A 15,239-nucleotide genomic window follows, 5' to 3' on the forward strand; every position below is an offset into this window, starting at 1 on the left:
TCACCACCATGTCCTGGGAGCTGAACATGATCATCTGGAAACAGTCGGTCCTGTGGAGCTTGCGGTCCATAAGGACTCGGGTGTGGCCTTGGTCCAACAAACGGTGGCAGACGAGGTCCACGAGGAGGGGTGATGCCTCCTACATCACGCCATTCCATACAATCTGGCAGACCAGACCGCACGGGGTACAAGTCCCTCATGTCCATATACCCAGCCTGCACGGCAGGTGCAAACCGTCTCAGAGTGGCCCAGTGATCAGAACGAGCATTAAAGAGCTCCATTCGCAAGGCACGATTCTCACGGTCCTTGTCCTCAAGCATCTCGGTGGTGGTGCGGAGTAGTGAATCCTCATGGGTAGGATCACACTAAGTAGCCTGATAGTACCCTTGTGCCCCAGGGAGTGATGCTGGCATATAGCGGAAGTCAGTGTTCTGAAGCAAGGCAATTCTGGCTCGTATGATAGTCATCATTGAGTAAGCTGCGTCCTGCACGGACATCTCGATGGTAACCCCAAGTCCATAAGAGCAATGGAGGGGTTCAGTGGCTCCAGGATAGGAAGGGTAAATCCTGACTGTGCAAAAATATTGGCTTTGATTAAAGTCTCGAAACTGCTCCTCGACGGTATACTCGGGATACCATCGATAGCCTGTCTCAACAATCACTCGGACCAGCATGGCCGTGTGACCAGGTACATCGAGGCACCGGGTCAGACGAACCACTTGATTCTGGGAACGGGTGGCCATCTGAAAGCACGAAATAATGCAAAGGCATTAGAATTTGTAGGAGAATTCGGACAGCATAACGGCTGTAAATGCTCAGAAAAAGATTTGAGACATTCGCAACAGCTTGCAAAACCACTCAACAACATCATATCAAGGTTCTGGTTCAACCGACAACATACTAAAGGTAGTAGAAGCTGAACTGAAGCATGGAACCAGCAATCCTATAAGCTACTACGGATTAGTAACACGTGAACCTGATAGAGAGAAGAGAGCCTAGTCCTTAACCCACGTAGAATGAGAAGAGAATGACTCAGATCAGAGGGCATAAGGTAAAGGAGTAAAAGCGCCTTACGTTCCCTCCCACAATCAATCCCCCTACATATAACTAAAGCATTTCTAGACTCGACATCGACCAGTTTGGCTTAACGCACCTACAGGCAGTCCGGCTCCGATGCCAACGCTGTCAGGACCCCGATTCAAAGTCACACCGATCTAGCCTGTAACACCTCATATCACTTTGCGGCCTCACGCACGGTACTCCCACGGGTGTCGCCTTACCATGGCCCGGGACCGTTTGCGCCTTTTGGCTCACGTATATGACAATGTCGCTAGCATCCATATGACAGAGAACCCGGGCCGACATGGCTAGTCGTGAACCCAAAGCGGCACTAACGTATGGGGACAGGCATACAGGAATCAACATCGGACGTGTCGGTCAGCAGCGTGTGAATCCGGGCTGTAGCACTGGCCTAACAGTGCAGGAACCCGGGCTGTAGCAGGCTAGGCAGGACTCCGGATGTCACCGCGTGACATTTCCCCGAAGGGACAGACACAGGAACGATGTGAAACACATGCCGGCCAGTCAAGTGTCCAGAGCAGTAGTGCTGGGCTAGCAGGACTCCGGTGAACCGGGTTGTAGCGGACTACTATGGCTCAAGGAGGCACTAGACTACATTTCCCCATAAGAGAGGCTGCCAAGGATAAACAACTAGATTGTCGGATCCCACACATACCAAGCATTTCAATCATACACACAATATGCTCGATATGTGTAAATACAACATGGCATCACAACAAAACTCTACAACTCAAGTACTTTATTTAAAGGGGCTCCGGAGAGCCATACATAACATGTTCATACAGATAGGGGTCACATGACCCGACACTCAAGTCATACAATCATACAAGCACGTGCGGAAGCAAACTTGTCTGGGTACAGACACTAGAAAGAAAGAAGGCTTGACGAAGCCTGTCTATCTACGTAGGCCCTTCACAAGCCCAGATCACCACCTGGGTGGCAAGTCACTCGTCGTCGTCGAGTTCTACATAGAACCCATCGGAAGGGGCGGTGTTGTCGTCTGAAAACAGTAATTGAAGCAACATGAGTACAAAGGTACTCAGCAAGTCTTACAACAGATCCTACTATACATGTACATTCTCAAGAAGGTAGTGGAGTTATTGCAGCAAGCCAGCTTTGAGTCTTGGCTAAGCTACCCTACGAGACACCACTTGTAAAATAGTTTTCGCACACGAGTCCACTAATCACCATCTCAATACTCCACCGTGGATCCTCCCTCGTCAACCTACGAGAGGGCCATCCGCGGTACTCACACTTATCTTGAGGCTTTTAGTAGTATCCATTTACTTGTCTATGAACTGCATAAGCGACCAAGTAGTCCTTTACCGCGGACGTGGCTATTCGAATAGTTTTATACCCTGCAGGGGTGTACTTCATCACACACGCTCTCACCACTTAACGTCGTTACACGACGTGTACTCCGCAACCTTCAAGCGGAGGCCCAACGTGGGTGTCGGCTACAGCCTACCTAAACACTCGAGTCTCTAGTCCAGGTTTATCGCCTATTCAGGTTCCATCCGCAGGGAGTCCAGCCGAGGTTTCCACATACGGCCCCGAACGATGTGTGCAGGGTTCCCGAGACACCAAACGGGCGACTCGGTACACCGGGCCACGAGCCTACCGCATCACAGCCCACCCCTTGGTCAGCGCTATCCACGGCCTCCAGCTTACTACAAACACCAGAAACTACGTGCAACTCCTGGACAAAGGACAAGGGTGATTAAGAAGCCGAGGGGGTCCATTGGTTTCGGGCCCGATGCGTGGTAGTAGCTGAATCTTAAATCACGCATACAGATCTCAGTTCTTAGGGACGGTCTCAATGAAACAACCCACCACGTACTCCTACATGGCCTCTCATCGATACCTTTACCAAAACGTATTCAACACCTCACTCTCATTACCGACACATGCTTTCACTCTAGTTCATCACCCTGATGAGCCAGACCTGACACGACTCTAAGCGTAGCAAGCATAGCATTGTAGGAACACAACATGGCTCAATCAACTCCTACACATGCTAGTGGGTTTCATCTAGTTACTATGGCAATGACAGGTCATGCAAAGGAAAGTGGGTTCAACTACCGCAACACACAGCAGTTTGAATCGCGTTGTTTTAATGCAGTAAATGAGAGCAGAATCGAGAAGATGGGTTTGTATCGAAATGATCAATGGGTTGCTTGCCTGACGGAGTATTGGTGGAATACTGCCCTTCAGTTGGATACCCGTGAATATCCTCGGAGGCAGAACCTCCCACGATGAACACATCGAAGCACAATCAACACCAAGCAAAGTGCAACAATATGATGCATGCATGATACATGGCAAAATGAATGTATTGGGCTAATGCAACTAAGACCAGATGGGTTTGGACTATTTTGAATCAAAGATTCAAATTCCAAGTTCATATGTGGCCCTTATTAGTGCTTTATCTTGTTCTGCATTAAACAGCAGGTTAATTTGCTTAAACATGCATGAAACCAATACATATGGATAGAATGGATTTTTCTAATCATTTTTCATATATAAATCTTTTCATTCTGAGCTATAGATTATTTTCTATGATTTTTTGAAGTTTGAGATATTTTCTGGAATTTCCTGTATAGAAATAATTCCAGTAATTAAATTACTTATTGCGTCAGCAATGTGTCATGATGACGTCAGCAAGTCAACTGGGCGGTCGAGGTCAAACCTGAACGGTGGGACCCGTCTGTCAGTGTCACAGGGCTAATCCTATTTTAGTTAACCTAAACTAGGAAATTAACAGGGGCTGGCCCCACATGTCAACGACCCAGGGGAGGTCAAACCCCTCGTCAACAGGCCTAACATGCCGGCGGTTAGCCGCCGGCGAGGTCAGCGGCGCTCCCGTGCCTCGGGTTTGCTCTACGGGGCACCGTTCGAGGCGCCGTTGGGCTCTACGGGTAGCTGACGCAACGGCACGTCCGTTGGTGGCCGTGGTTGGGCCTGGGGTGGCCGGAGTCGACGGCGGCGAGCTCTTTTGCGGCCGCCGGAGTTCGGGTGCCGATGAAAACGATGACACGGTGCACGGGAGGATCAATGGTTAGTCTCTACGGGTGCTGCATGTGCTCACGAAGATGACAGACATATGCACTGGACCATTTGGTCACCGGAGCCTCGTCGGCGACGAGCTCGTGCGGCGGCGTGTGCGGTGCTGCTGGTTACGGTCGAAGCAAAGGGCGGCAGCGAGAATGAGAGGAAGGGGAAGGGTCAGAAGCTCACGGCAAAGGCGATGAGCTAGGCGGCGCTGTCGGGGACGAACTGCTGCGGTGGTGACGGCGAAGGGGATCTCCGGCGGTGGGCGGTGAAGGCGAGGTCGGAGCAGTGGCTTCGGGGCAAGCGAGCGCTCGGGGCCCGACTTGCTCGAAGGAGAAGGCGACGGCGGAGCTGCTGGACACGGTCAGGTGACGTGGAGATGGCGGTGGCTACGGCTACATCGGCGAGGTGGCAGCGGCTGCGTCGGCCATGGTGGAGGGAGGCGAGGGAGAGGTGCAGGGGGCGAATGGGGGTGTCCAGGGGCTCGGGGGCGCGACGTGGAGGTCGTCCAGCTCGTCCACGGGCGAAGCGGCAAGCAGGTGGCACCGTGGCGAGCTCGCGCACGCCGGCGTCACCTCTCTGCCTGCTCTGGCGGGAGGAAGCAGCTGACTGGCGCGGGCCAGCACAGTGCTGGGCCGGCTAGTGGGCTGCCAGGTAAGTTTCTCTCTCTGCTTTCTGTTTTTCTTTTTATTTGTGTCTGTTTTGTGTTTTGAAATAGTAGAAATACTATTCCATTTAGGAAAAACCTGAAAATATTCAGAGGCACATTTGAAAATATTCTCAACAGCCTAAAAATACCTTCAAGATTATTTGGGCATTTTAAAATATTTATAGGATTTAAATTGCCCAAATGCAAATACTTATGGCTTGGTGCAAAAATCCAGAATAGCCTCCAAAAATATGAATCCATTTTTGGCAGAGGGTTTAGCCAGGACCAAAGATGGTGAACATTTATGTAGGGCATTTTAGGTTCATTGAAAAGGATTTTAGTAAACCCTAGTTGTGTTCAGGGGGGTGCTGGGGGTTTCTGTCATCCGCATTTCAACTTTCTGGAAAAAGTAAACATGATGCAACACTCTAATGCATGAACTAGCCAGGATGTGACACCTTTCGACTATATAAGGAGGCCCATGGCATCTGGAGAAGGATTTGGCTCTTTCGAACCACACACTCACCACAGCTAGTTCGAGAGCTCAAGAACTCTCTGAAATACACCCACCAAAGCAGGACTAGGGTTTTACGCATCCTCACGGCCCGAACCTGGGTAAAGGATCCTCGTGCTGGTTACTAATCCTGCTCTTCTCGCAACCCCGCGCCCCGGCAACCGTATAGGGATTCTTGTGATCCCATAGGTCTCGTTCCACACCGACAAAAGTCGTCTTCTCGACATCCTACACCGCCATCTTGATTTGGTGATAGCCTGAGAAGGCGTCCAGGAAGCACAGCAAATCGCACTCGGTGGTGGAGTTGACAATCACGTCGATGTGTGGACGAGGGAAAAGGTCTTGAGTACAAGCCTTGTTGAGGCTCGTAAAATCGACGCACATGCAGTCCTTCCCGCCCTTCTTGGGGATGATAACCGGGTTCACCAGCCAATTCGGATGCCGCACCTCATGAATAACGCCGGCTTCTTGCAGCTTGCGGTTCTCCTGGACGATAAACGACTGCTTCTCCGGGGCTTGCCGCCATGCCTTCTGCTTTACGGGGTGCGCGTTGGGGCACAACATCAAGTGGTTCTCGATCACCCTGCGCGGAACGCCGACCAAGTCCATCGCCTCCCACGCAAACACATCCTTCTTCACGCAGAGGAAGCTGACCAACGCCTCTTCCTGGTCCGGGGGGAGGCTGGCGCCTATGGTGAAGGTAGGGCCTGATCCCCCGTCCCCATCAACCTGCACCTGCTTCGTCTCGGCCCGATCTTGAGAGAACAGCTACTTCATCTTTGCTCGTGCTGCCTTCGGGATCTCCGGAGCACCCCCCGCGTCCGGCCGTGCGGCCGCCATGGCCTTGAAAGTGAGCTTGAGGGCCGTGAGCGCGTCCCTGGTGTCCCCTGCCACGGTGAGGACACCGCTGCTTCCTGGCATCTTCATGATGTTGTAGCCGGGGTGAGTCCCGCCATGAACTTGGCGAGGGCCGGGTACCCGAGAATAGTGTTGTACGGGAGACCGATGCGGGCGACGTTGAACTCGATGAGCTCAGTGCGGTAGTTGTTTCTCTTACCAAAGGTGACGGGGAGGCGGATCTGCCCCAGTGGACAGGTGGAACCATCGACGACCCCAGAGAAGAGCTTGGTGGGGAGGCTCGAACCCACGTCCATAAGGTTAAGAGATTTGTACTCTACCAACTGAGCAATGAACCCTTCAAAATAATGTATTAAGGCTTGTGTACCTTGAATTTTTGACCGGAGCAATTGGTAGCTGATACGTCTCCAACGTATCTATAATTTTTGATTGCTCCATGCTATATTATCTACTGTTTTGGACATTATTGGGATTTATTATTCACTTTTATATTATTTTTGGGACTAACCTATTAACTGGAGGCCCAGCCCAGAATTGTTGTTTTTTGCCTATTTCAGAGTTTCGCAGAAAAGGAATATCAAACGGAGTCCAAACGGTATGAAACCTTCGGGAACGTGATTTTTAGGAAGATTATGATCCGGGAGACTTGGACCCTACGTCAAGAAACAAAGGAGGAGGCCACGAGGTAGGGGGCGCGCCCTCCACCCTCGTGGGCCCCCTGTTGCTCCACCGACGTACTCCTTCCTCCTATATATACCTACGTACCCCGAAACGATCAGATACGGAGCCAAAAACCTAATTCCACCGCCGCAACCTTCCGTACCCACGAGATCCCATCTTGGGGCCTGTTCCGGAGCTCCGCCGGAGGGGGCATCCATCACGGAGGGCTTCTACATCATCATCATAGCCTCTCCGATGAAGTGTGAGTAGTTTACCTCAGACCTTCGGGTCCATAGTTAGTAGCTAGATGGCTTCGTCTCTCTTTTTGGATCTCAATACAATGTTCTCCCCCTCTCTCGTGGAGATCTATTCGATGTAATCTTGTTTATGCAGTGTGTTTGTTGAGACCGATGAATTGTGGGTTTATGATCAAGATTATCTATGAACAATATTTGAATCTTCTCTGAATTCTTTTATGTATGATTGGTTATCTTTGCAAGTCTCTTTGAATTATCAGTTTGGTTTGGCCTACTAGATTGATCTTTCTTGCAATGGGAGAAGTGCTTAGCTTTGGGTTCAATCTTGCGGTGTCCTTTCCCAAGGCACGTATTGTATTGTTGCCATCGAGGATAACAAGATGGCGTTTTTTATCATATTGCATGAATTTATCCCTCTACATCATGTTATCTTGCTTAAGGCGTTACTCTGTTTTCATGAACTTAATACTCTAGATGCATGCTGGATAGCGGTCGATGAGTGGAGTAATAGTAGTAGATGCAGGCAGGAGTCGGTCTACTTGTCTTGGACGTGATGCCTATATACATGATCATACCTAGATATTCTCATAACTATGCTCAATTCTGTCAATTGCTCAACAGTAATTCGTTCACCCACCGTAAAATACTTATGCTCTTGAGAGAAGCCACTAGTGAAACCTATGGCCCCCGGGTCTATCTTCATCATATTAATCTTTCAATACTTAGTTATTTCCTTTGCTTTTTACTTTGCTTTTATTTTACTTTGCATCTTATCATAAAAATACCAAAAATATTATCCTATCATATCTATCAGATTTCACTCTCGTAAGTGACCGTGAAGGGATTGACAACCCCTTATCGCGTTGGTTGGGAGGATTTATTTGTTTTGTGTAGGTACGAGGGACTCGCGCGTAGCCTCCTACTGGATTGATACCTTGGTTCTCAAAAACTGAGGGAAATACTTATGCTACTTTGCTGCATCACCCTTTCCTCTTCAAGGGAAAACCAACGCAGTGCTCAATATGTAGCAAGAAGGATTTCTGGCGCCGTTGCCGGGGAGGCTTACGCCAAGTCAAGTCAAGATTTGCTCTCCCGTCAACGAGCCATTTCTGGCGCCGTTGCCGGGGAGGTCTACGCAAAAGTCAACATACCAAGTACCCATCACAAACCCTTATCTCCCGCATTACATTATTTGCCATTTGCCTCTCGTTTTCCTCTCCCCCACTTCATCCTTGCCGTTTTATTCGCCCTGTCTTTTCCGTTTGCCTTTTTTCGCTTGCTTGTTGTTATGGCTAGTCCTCTATCTTTTCCGTTGTCTCCCGAGAATGAAGTTCTAAATTTTAAACAAAGGGAGGGAGAAAATCTAAAAGACGCTTGGTATAGAATTTGCAATGCTCAAAATAGATCTGCCAGGAAGCAATCTACTTCCGTTCTTCTCCGCAATTTTTATGTAGGCACTAATCCTTGGTATAGATATATTCTTGATACCATTACCGGAGGGAATTTCTTGGGTAGCCATACTTTTGACTCTTATAATGCTATGGTAGATTTATTTGGCTCACCACCTCTTTTGGTTAATGGAACTATGTTAACTTTGGAGCATGTAATGCAAAGACTTGAAATTATTCAAAATAAAATTGCTACCGTAGAGTTAACTGAAAATCTGGATAAAAAGATCCACAACCAAATTACCCAATATGGATCTAAGGTAGGAGTCACTTTGAAAAATATTAAGGAGAAGGAACCCATAGTTAATGAGAGAATAAATCATGATTCCACTAGAATCGATAAACTTGAGGGTATCATTACCAACTTGGGAACCGCTTTTTTTCTGTAAAGAATACTCCAAACCCTCCAACTAAAATTCCCAAGCTTATGTATGTTCCTAAAAATAAGGGTGAATCCTCTAGTAAGGGAACTGCGGATCTCAAATCTATAAGTATTCATCCCAATCTTTTTGCCTTCATTAAGGAACCATTTGCTACAAATGAATTTTTCGATCTTGTGCCTAAAAGTTTGAAAATTACTAAAAAAAGAAGTTACTAAGGATGATAGATGTCTCATTGAATAATTGGCTACCAAAGATGGCAATACCTAGATCTATCCTTGCTATGATGCCTAGCTAGGGGCGTTAAACGATAGCGCTTGTTGGCAGGCAACCCAATTTTATTTTTAGTTTTTTGCTTTTTACTTATGTTTAGGAATAAATATTTGATCTAGCCTCTGGTTAGATATGTTTTTGTGTTTTAATTAGTGTTTGTGCCAAGTTAAACCTATAGGATCTTCTTGGATGATAGTTATTTGATCTTGCTGTAATTTCCAGAAACTTTCTGTTCACGAAAATAATTGTTAAAAATCACCAGAACGTGATAAAATAGTGATTCCAATTACTGCTGATCAATAAACAAATTGTCTAGGTCTTCCTATTTTGGCTTATTTTTTGGAGTTCCAGAAGTTTGTGTTAGTTACAGATTACTACATTGTTCTGTTTTTGACAGATTCTGTTTTTCCTGTGTTGTTTGCTTATTTTGATGAATCTATGCCTAGTAAAATAGTTTCTAAACTATAGAGAAGTTGGAATACAGTAGGTTTAACACCAATATAAATAAACAATGAGTTCATTACAGTACCTTGAAGTGGTCTTTTGTTTTCTTTCGCTAACGGAGCTCACGAGATTTTCTGTTATGTTTTGTGTTGTGAAGTTTTCAAGTTTTGGGTGAAAGATTTTGATGGATTACGGAACAAGGAGTGGCAAGAGCCTAAGCTTGGGGATGCCCATGGCACCCCCAAGATAATCTAAGGACACCATAAAGCCAAATCTTGGGGATGGACCGGAAGGCATCCCCTCTTTCGTCTACTTCCATCGGTAACTTTACTTGGAGCTATATTTTTATTCACCACATGATATGTGTTTTGCTTGGAGCGTCTTGTATGATTTGAGTCTTTGCTTTTTAGTTTAACACAATCATCCTTGCTGTACACACCTTTTGAGAGAGCCATACATGATTTGGAATTTGTCAGAATACTCTATGTGCTTCACTTATATCTTTTGAGTTATATAGTTTTGCTCTAGTGCTTCACTTACATCTTTTAGAGCACAGTGGTGGATTTGTTTTATAGAAACTATTGATCTCTCATGCTTCACTTAGATTATTTTGAGAGTCTTAAATAGCATGGTAATTTGCTTAAATAATCCTAATATGCTTGGTATTTAAGATTTGTAAAAACTTTCTTAAGAGTGTGTTGAATACTAAGAAAAGTTTGATGCTTGATAATTGTTTTGAGATATAAAGATGGTGATATTAGAGTCATGCTAGTTGAGTAGTTGTGAATTTGAGAAATACTTGTGTTAAAGTTTGTGAATGTGATGAAGTCGGAGCATGATTTATTTATTGATTGTCTTCCTTATGAGTGGCGGTCGGGGACGAGCGATGGTCTTTTCCTACCAATATATCCCCCTAGGAGCATGCGCGTAATACTTTGCTTTGATAACTTGTAGATTTTTGCAATAAGTATATGAGTTCTTTATGACTAATGTTGAGTCCATGGATTATACACACTTTCTACCTTCCACCATTGCTAGCCTCTCTAATACCGCGCACTTTTCGCCGGTATCTTACACCCACCATATACCTTCCTCAAAACAGCCACCATACCTACCTATTATGGCATTTCCATAGCCGTTCCGAGATATATTGCCATGCAACTTTCCACCGTTCCGTTTATTATGACACGCTCCATCATTGTCATATTGCTTTGCATGATCATGTAGTTGACATCGTATTTGTGGCAAAGCCACCGTTCATAATTCTTTCATACATGTCACTCTTGATTCATTACATATCCCGGTACACCGCGGGAGGCATTCAAATAGAGTCATATTTTGTATCGAGTTGTAATTGTTGAGTTATAAGAAAATAAAAGTGTGATGATCATCATTTTTAGAGCATTATCCCAAGTGAGGAAAAGGATGATAGAGACTATGATTCCCCCACAAGTCGGGATGAGACTCCGGACGAAAAATAAAAAAAGGAGAGAAAAGAGGCCATAAAAAAAGAGAAAAAGCCCAAATAAAAAAATGAGAGAAAAAGAGAGAAGGGACAATGTTACTATCCTTTTACCACACTTGTGCTTCAAAGTAGCACCATGATCTTCATGATAGAAAGTCTCTCATTTTGTCACTTTCATATACTAGTGGGAATTTTCATTATAGAACTTGGCTTGAATATTCCAATGATGGGCTTCCTCAAAATGCCCTAGGTCTTCGTGAGCAAGCGAGTTGGATGCACACCCACTTAGTTTCTTTTGTTGAGCTTTCATACACTTATAGCTCTAGTGCATCCGTTGCATGGCAATCCCTACACACTCACATTGATATCTATTGATGGGCATCTCCATAGCCCGTTGAAACGCCTAGTTGATGTGAGACTATCTTCTCCCTTTTTGTCTTCTCCACAACCACCATTCTATTCCACATATAGTGTTATGTCCATGGCTCATGCTCATGTATTGCGTGAAGATTGAAAAAGTTTGAGAATGTCAAAAGTATGAAACAATAGCTTGGCTTGTCATCGGGGTTGTGCATGATTTAAATACTTTGTGTGGTGAAGATAGAGCATAGCTAGACTATATGATTTTGTAGGGATAACTTTCTTTGGCCATGTTATTTTGAGAAGACATAATTGCTTTGTTAGTATGCTTGAAGTATTATTATTTTTTATGTCAATATTAAACTTTTGTCTTGAATCTTTCGGATCTGAATATTCATACCACAATTAAGAAGAATTACATTGAAATTATGCCAAGTAGCACTCCGCATCAAAAATTCTGTTTTTATCATTACCTACTCGAGGACGAGCAGGAATTAAGCTTGGGGATGCCTGATACGTCTCCAACGTATCTATAATTTTTTATTGCTCCTTGCTATATTATCTACTGTTTTGGAAATTATTGGGCTTTATTATTCACTTTTATATTATTTTTGGGACTAACCAATTAACCAGAGGCCCAGCCCAGAATTGCTGTTTTTTTCCTATTTCAAAGTTTCGTAGAAAAGGAATATCAAACGGAGTCCAAACGGAATAAAACCTTCGGGAACGTGATTTTTAGGAAGATTATGATCCGGGAGACTTGGACCCTACGTCAAGAAACAAAGGAGGAGGCCACGAGGTAGGGGGGCGCGCCCTCCACCCTCGTGGGCCCCCTGTTGCTCCACCGACGTACTCCTTCCTCCTATATATACCCACGTACCCCCAAATGATCAGATACGGAGCCAAAAACCTAATTCCACCGCCGCAACCTTCTGTACCCACGAGATCCCATCTTGGGGCCTGTTCCGGAGCTCCGCCGGAGGGGGCATCCATCACGGAGGGCTTCTACATCATCATCATAGCCTCTCCGATGAAGTGTGAGTAGTTTACCTCAGACCTTCGGGTCCATAGTTAGTAGCTAGATGGCTTCTTCTCTCTTTTTGGATCTCAATACAATGTTCTCCCCCTCTCTCGTGGAGATCTATTCGATGTAATCTTCTTTTTGCGGTGTGTTTGTTGCGACCGATGAATTGTGGGTTTATGATCAAGATTAGCTATGAACAATATTTGAATCTTCTCTGAATTCTTTTATGTATGATTGGTTATCTTTGCAAGTCTCTTCGAATTATCAGTTTGGTTTGGCCTACTAGATTGATCTTTCTTGCAATGGGAGAAGTGCTTAGCTTTGGGTTCAATCTTGCGGTGTCCTTTCCCAGTGACAGTAGGGGCAGCAAGGCACGTATTGTATTGTTGCCATCGAGGATAACTAGATGGGGTTTTTATCATATTGCATGAATTTATCCCTCTAAATCACGTCATCTTGCTTAAGGCGTTACTCTGTTTTCATGAAATTAATACTCTAGATGCATGCTGGATAGCGGTCTATGAGTGGAGTAATAGTAGTAGATGCAGGCAGGAGTCGGTCTACTTGTCTTGGACGTGATGCCTATATACATGATCATACCTAGATATTCTCATAACTATGCTCAATTCTGTCAATTTCTCAACAGTAATTCGTTCACCCACCGTAAAATACTTATGCTCTTGAGAGAAGCCACTAGTGAAACCTATGCCCCCCGGGTCTATCTTCATCATATTAATCTTTCAATACTTAGTTATTTCCTTTGCTTTTTACTTTGCTTTTATTTTACTTTGCATCTTATCATAAAAATACCAAAAATATTATCCTATCATATCTATCAGATCTCACTCTCATAAGTGACCGTGAATGGATTGACAACCCCTTATCGCGTTGGTTGGGAGGATTTATTTGTTTTGTGTAGGTACGAGGGACTCGCGCGTAGCCTCCTACTGGATTGATACCTTGGTTCTCAAAAACTGAGGGAAATACTTATGCTACTTTGCTGCATCACCCTTTCCTCTTCAAGGGAAAACCAACGCAGTGCTCAAGAGGTAGCAGTAGCCCCCAAGGTCCGGCTCATTATAATGTGATGAGTCGGGTCTTCAATAAAGCAAGTAAAAAATGACCTTGCATTAGCCCCCAAGTGTCATGGTGCATGCTTGCAGCGACATGGGACTTCCATATTTGATATAATCTTAATTTGAATAATGTAGGCCCCAAGTGCCGGGCTGTAAGCATGTAGCGACTCGGGACTATTCCTTCCATTGCATAATAAATCATATCCATTGATAAAGTAATAGCCATTGTACTGAAGTGACTTTGAAAACCTTAGTCATAATACTGGTTATTGATAACCATAATAAAAATCCAGCCATGTTGGCTATTCAAGATTTGAATAATATAATCCTTTTTGAAAACCAGTTGCTGCACACACAAAAATCACAAGTGCCCTGGCGGTTTACCGCGGGGAGGGTCATGATACCCCATATAACACCACTGGTGACTAAAACAGTCCATAACCAAGGCCGGCTTTGTGCAATTTGACATATACCGCCGGCTTAATACTCCATATTCCAAGTATATAAGATCATCATACACTGGCGACTTATAGTCCAAAGCCAGGCTGGGTTAATAAACACTGGGTAGTTTCATGTATGAACCATAAGGCATCATAGCCCTCATCGGTTTTTAACCATGTATTAATATGTCACAGGAGAGGAACCTCAAAAAAATTTCAAATCAAATAACAAAAAATCAAGGCTTTCATAGGCGGCCAGGCCTAAAAAATCAAGTGCTTTCAAGGGCCGCACAGCCACCGAGTTAAACCTTCATACAAACCTTATAAGCCGGACCTCACATAACCAATCGTCAATTTAACTCTAACAAGTTCAGGGTCTGTATAAGATTGACTTGTCAAAAGTACAGCGGGTCGTTCGAGGATTACCTGGGCAGAGTGGTAGACATAAAAAGGCAGGATAACCCGGGTTTTTAGGTGAATACACCTGGCTTTTAAGCCTATTACAAGGGTCATAAAAACTCTTGTCCATTGAACAAAGAGCCCCCAAGTAACATTTTATTTCAGGCATATAAGCCGGATGAACAAGGGTAGTCATAGCTATGCTCGATGAGCAGGAAGCCCCCAAGTGATATATTTCTGAGTTGTGCTCGCCGGGTACCTATGTTTGAGTTGTGCTGTGCAACAAACTCTCTTTGGTCCATGTAACTCGGGCATCAAGCCTCCAAGTGATTTGTAATAAGGCGTGTAAGCCGGAGCAAGAGGGTAAGCACAGCTCGCCGTCATGGCGGAGGTGGTGCATAGAGGAGGAACAAAAGCAACCGTGGAGTGTGCGATCGTGCACAGCGTGTTGTTTCAATGTGGGCGTTGGAGTGGTTTTCCCAGTCTCTGTGATAGTTTAATGTCGGTGGGCAGATGGACGGGCAGCCGACTTCAATGCGTTAGATAGTCATCTCGTCGGCCCGTGCCATCACGTTCCTCCAGCATTGAACATGCGCGGAGACCGGGACACGACGTGGACGGAGCTCTCAGTTGGCATGCCACTTCAATTCCTGCTCCAGTGACAGGTCGTGTCCGCGCTGGGCCATCATGAATGTGGCATGACTAGCGGAGGGTGGTTGCGTGTGAGAGGGCAAGGGCGCCAGAATTATTTTTTGGTAAGACCGGGGTGTCAGCCGCGTATGTGGCATCAGTCGGGACGCCCACAAATATTCCGCTTTCCGGAAAATGGACACGCATATGTGCCCACATACAAATAGGGGT

The sequence above is a fragment of the Aegilops tauschii genome, chromosome 5 (assembly GCF_002575655.3).
Source record: "Aegilops tauschii subsp. strangulata cultivar AL8/78 chromosome 5, Aet v6.0, whole genome shotgun sequence".
NCBI lineage: Eukaryota > Viridiplantae > Streptophyta > Magnoliopsida > Poales > Poaceae > Aegilops > Aegilops tauschii.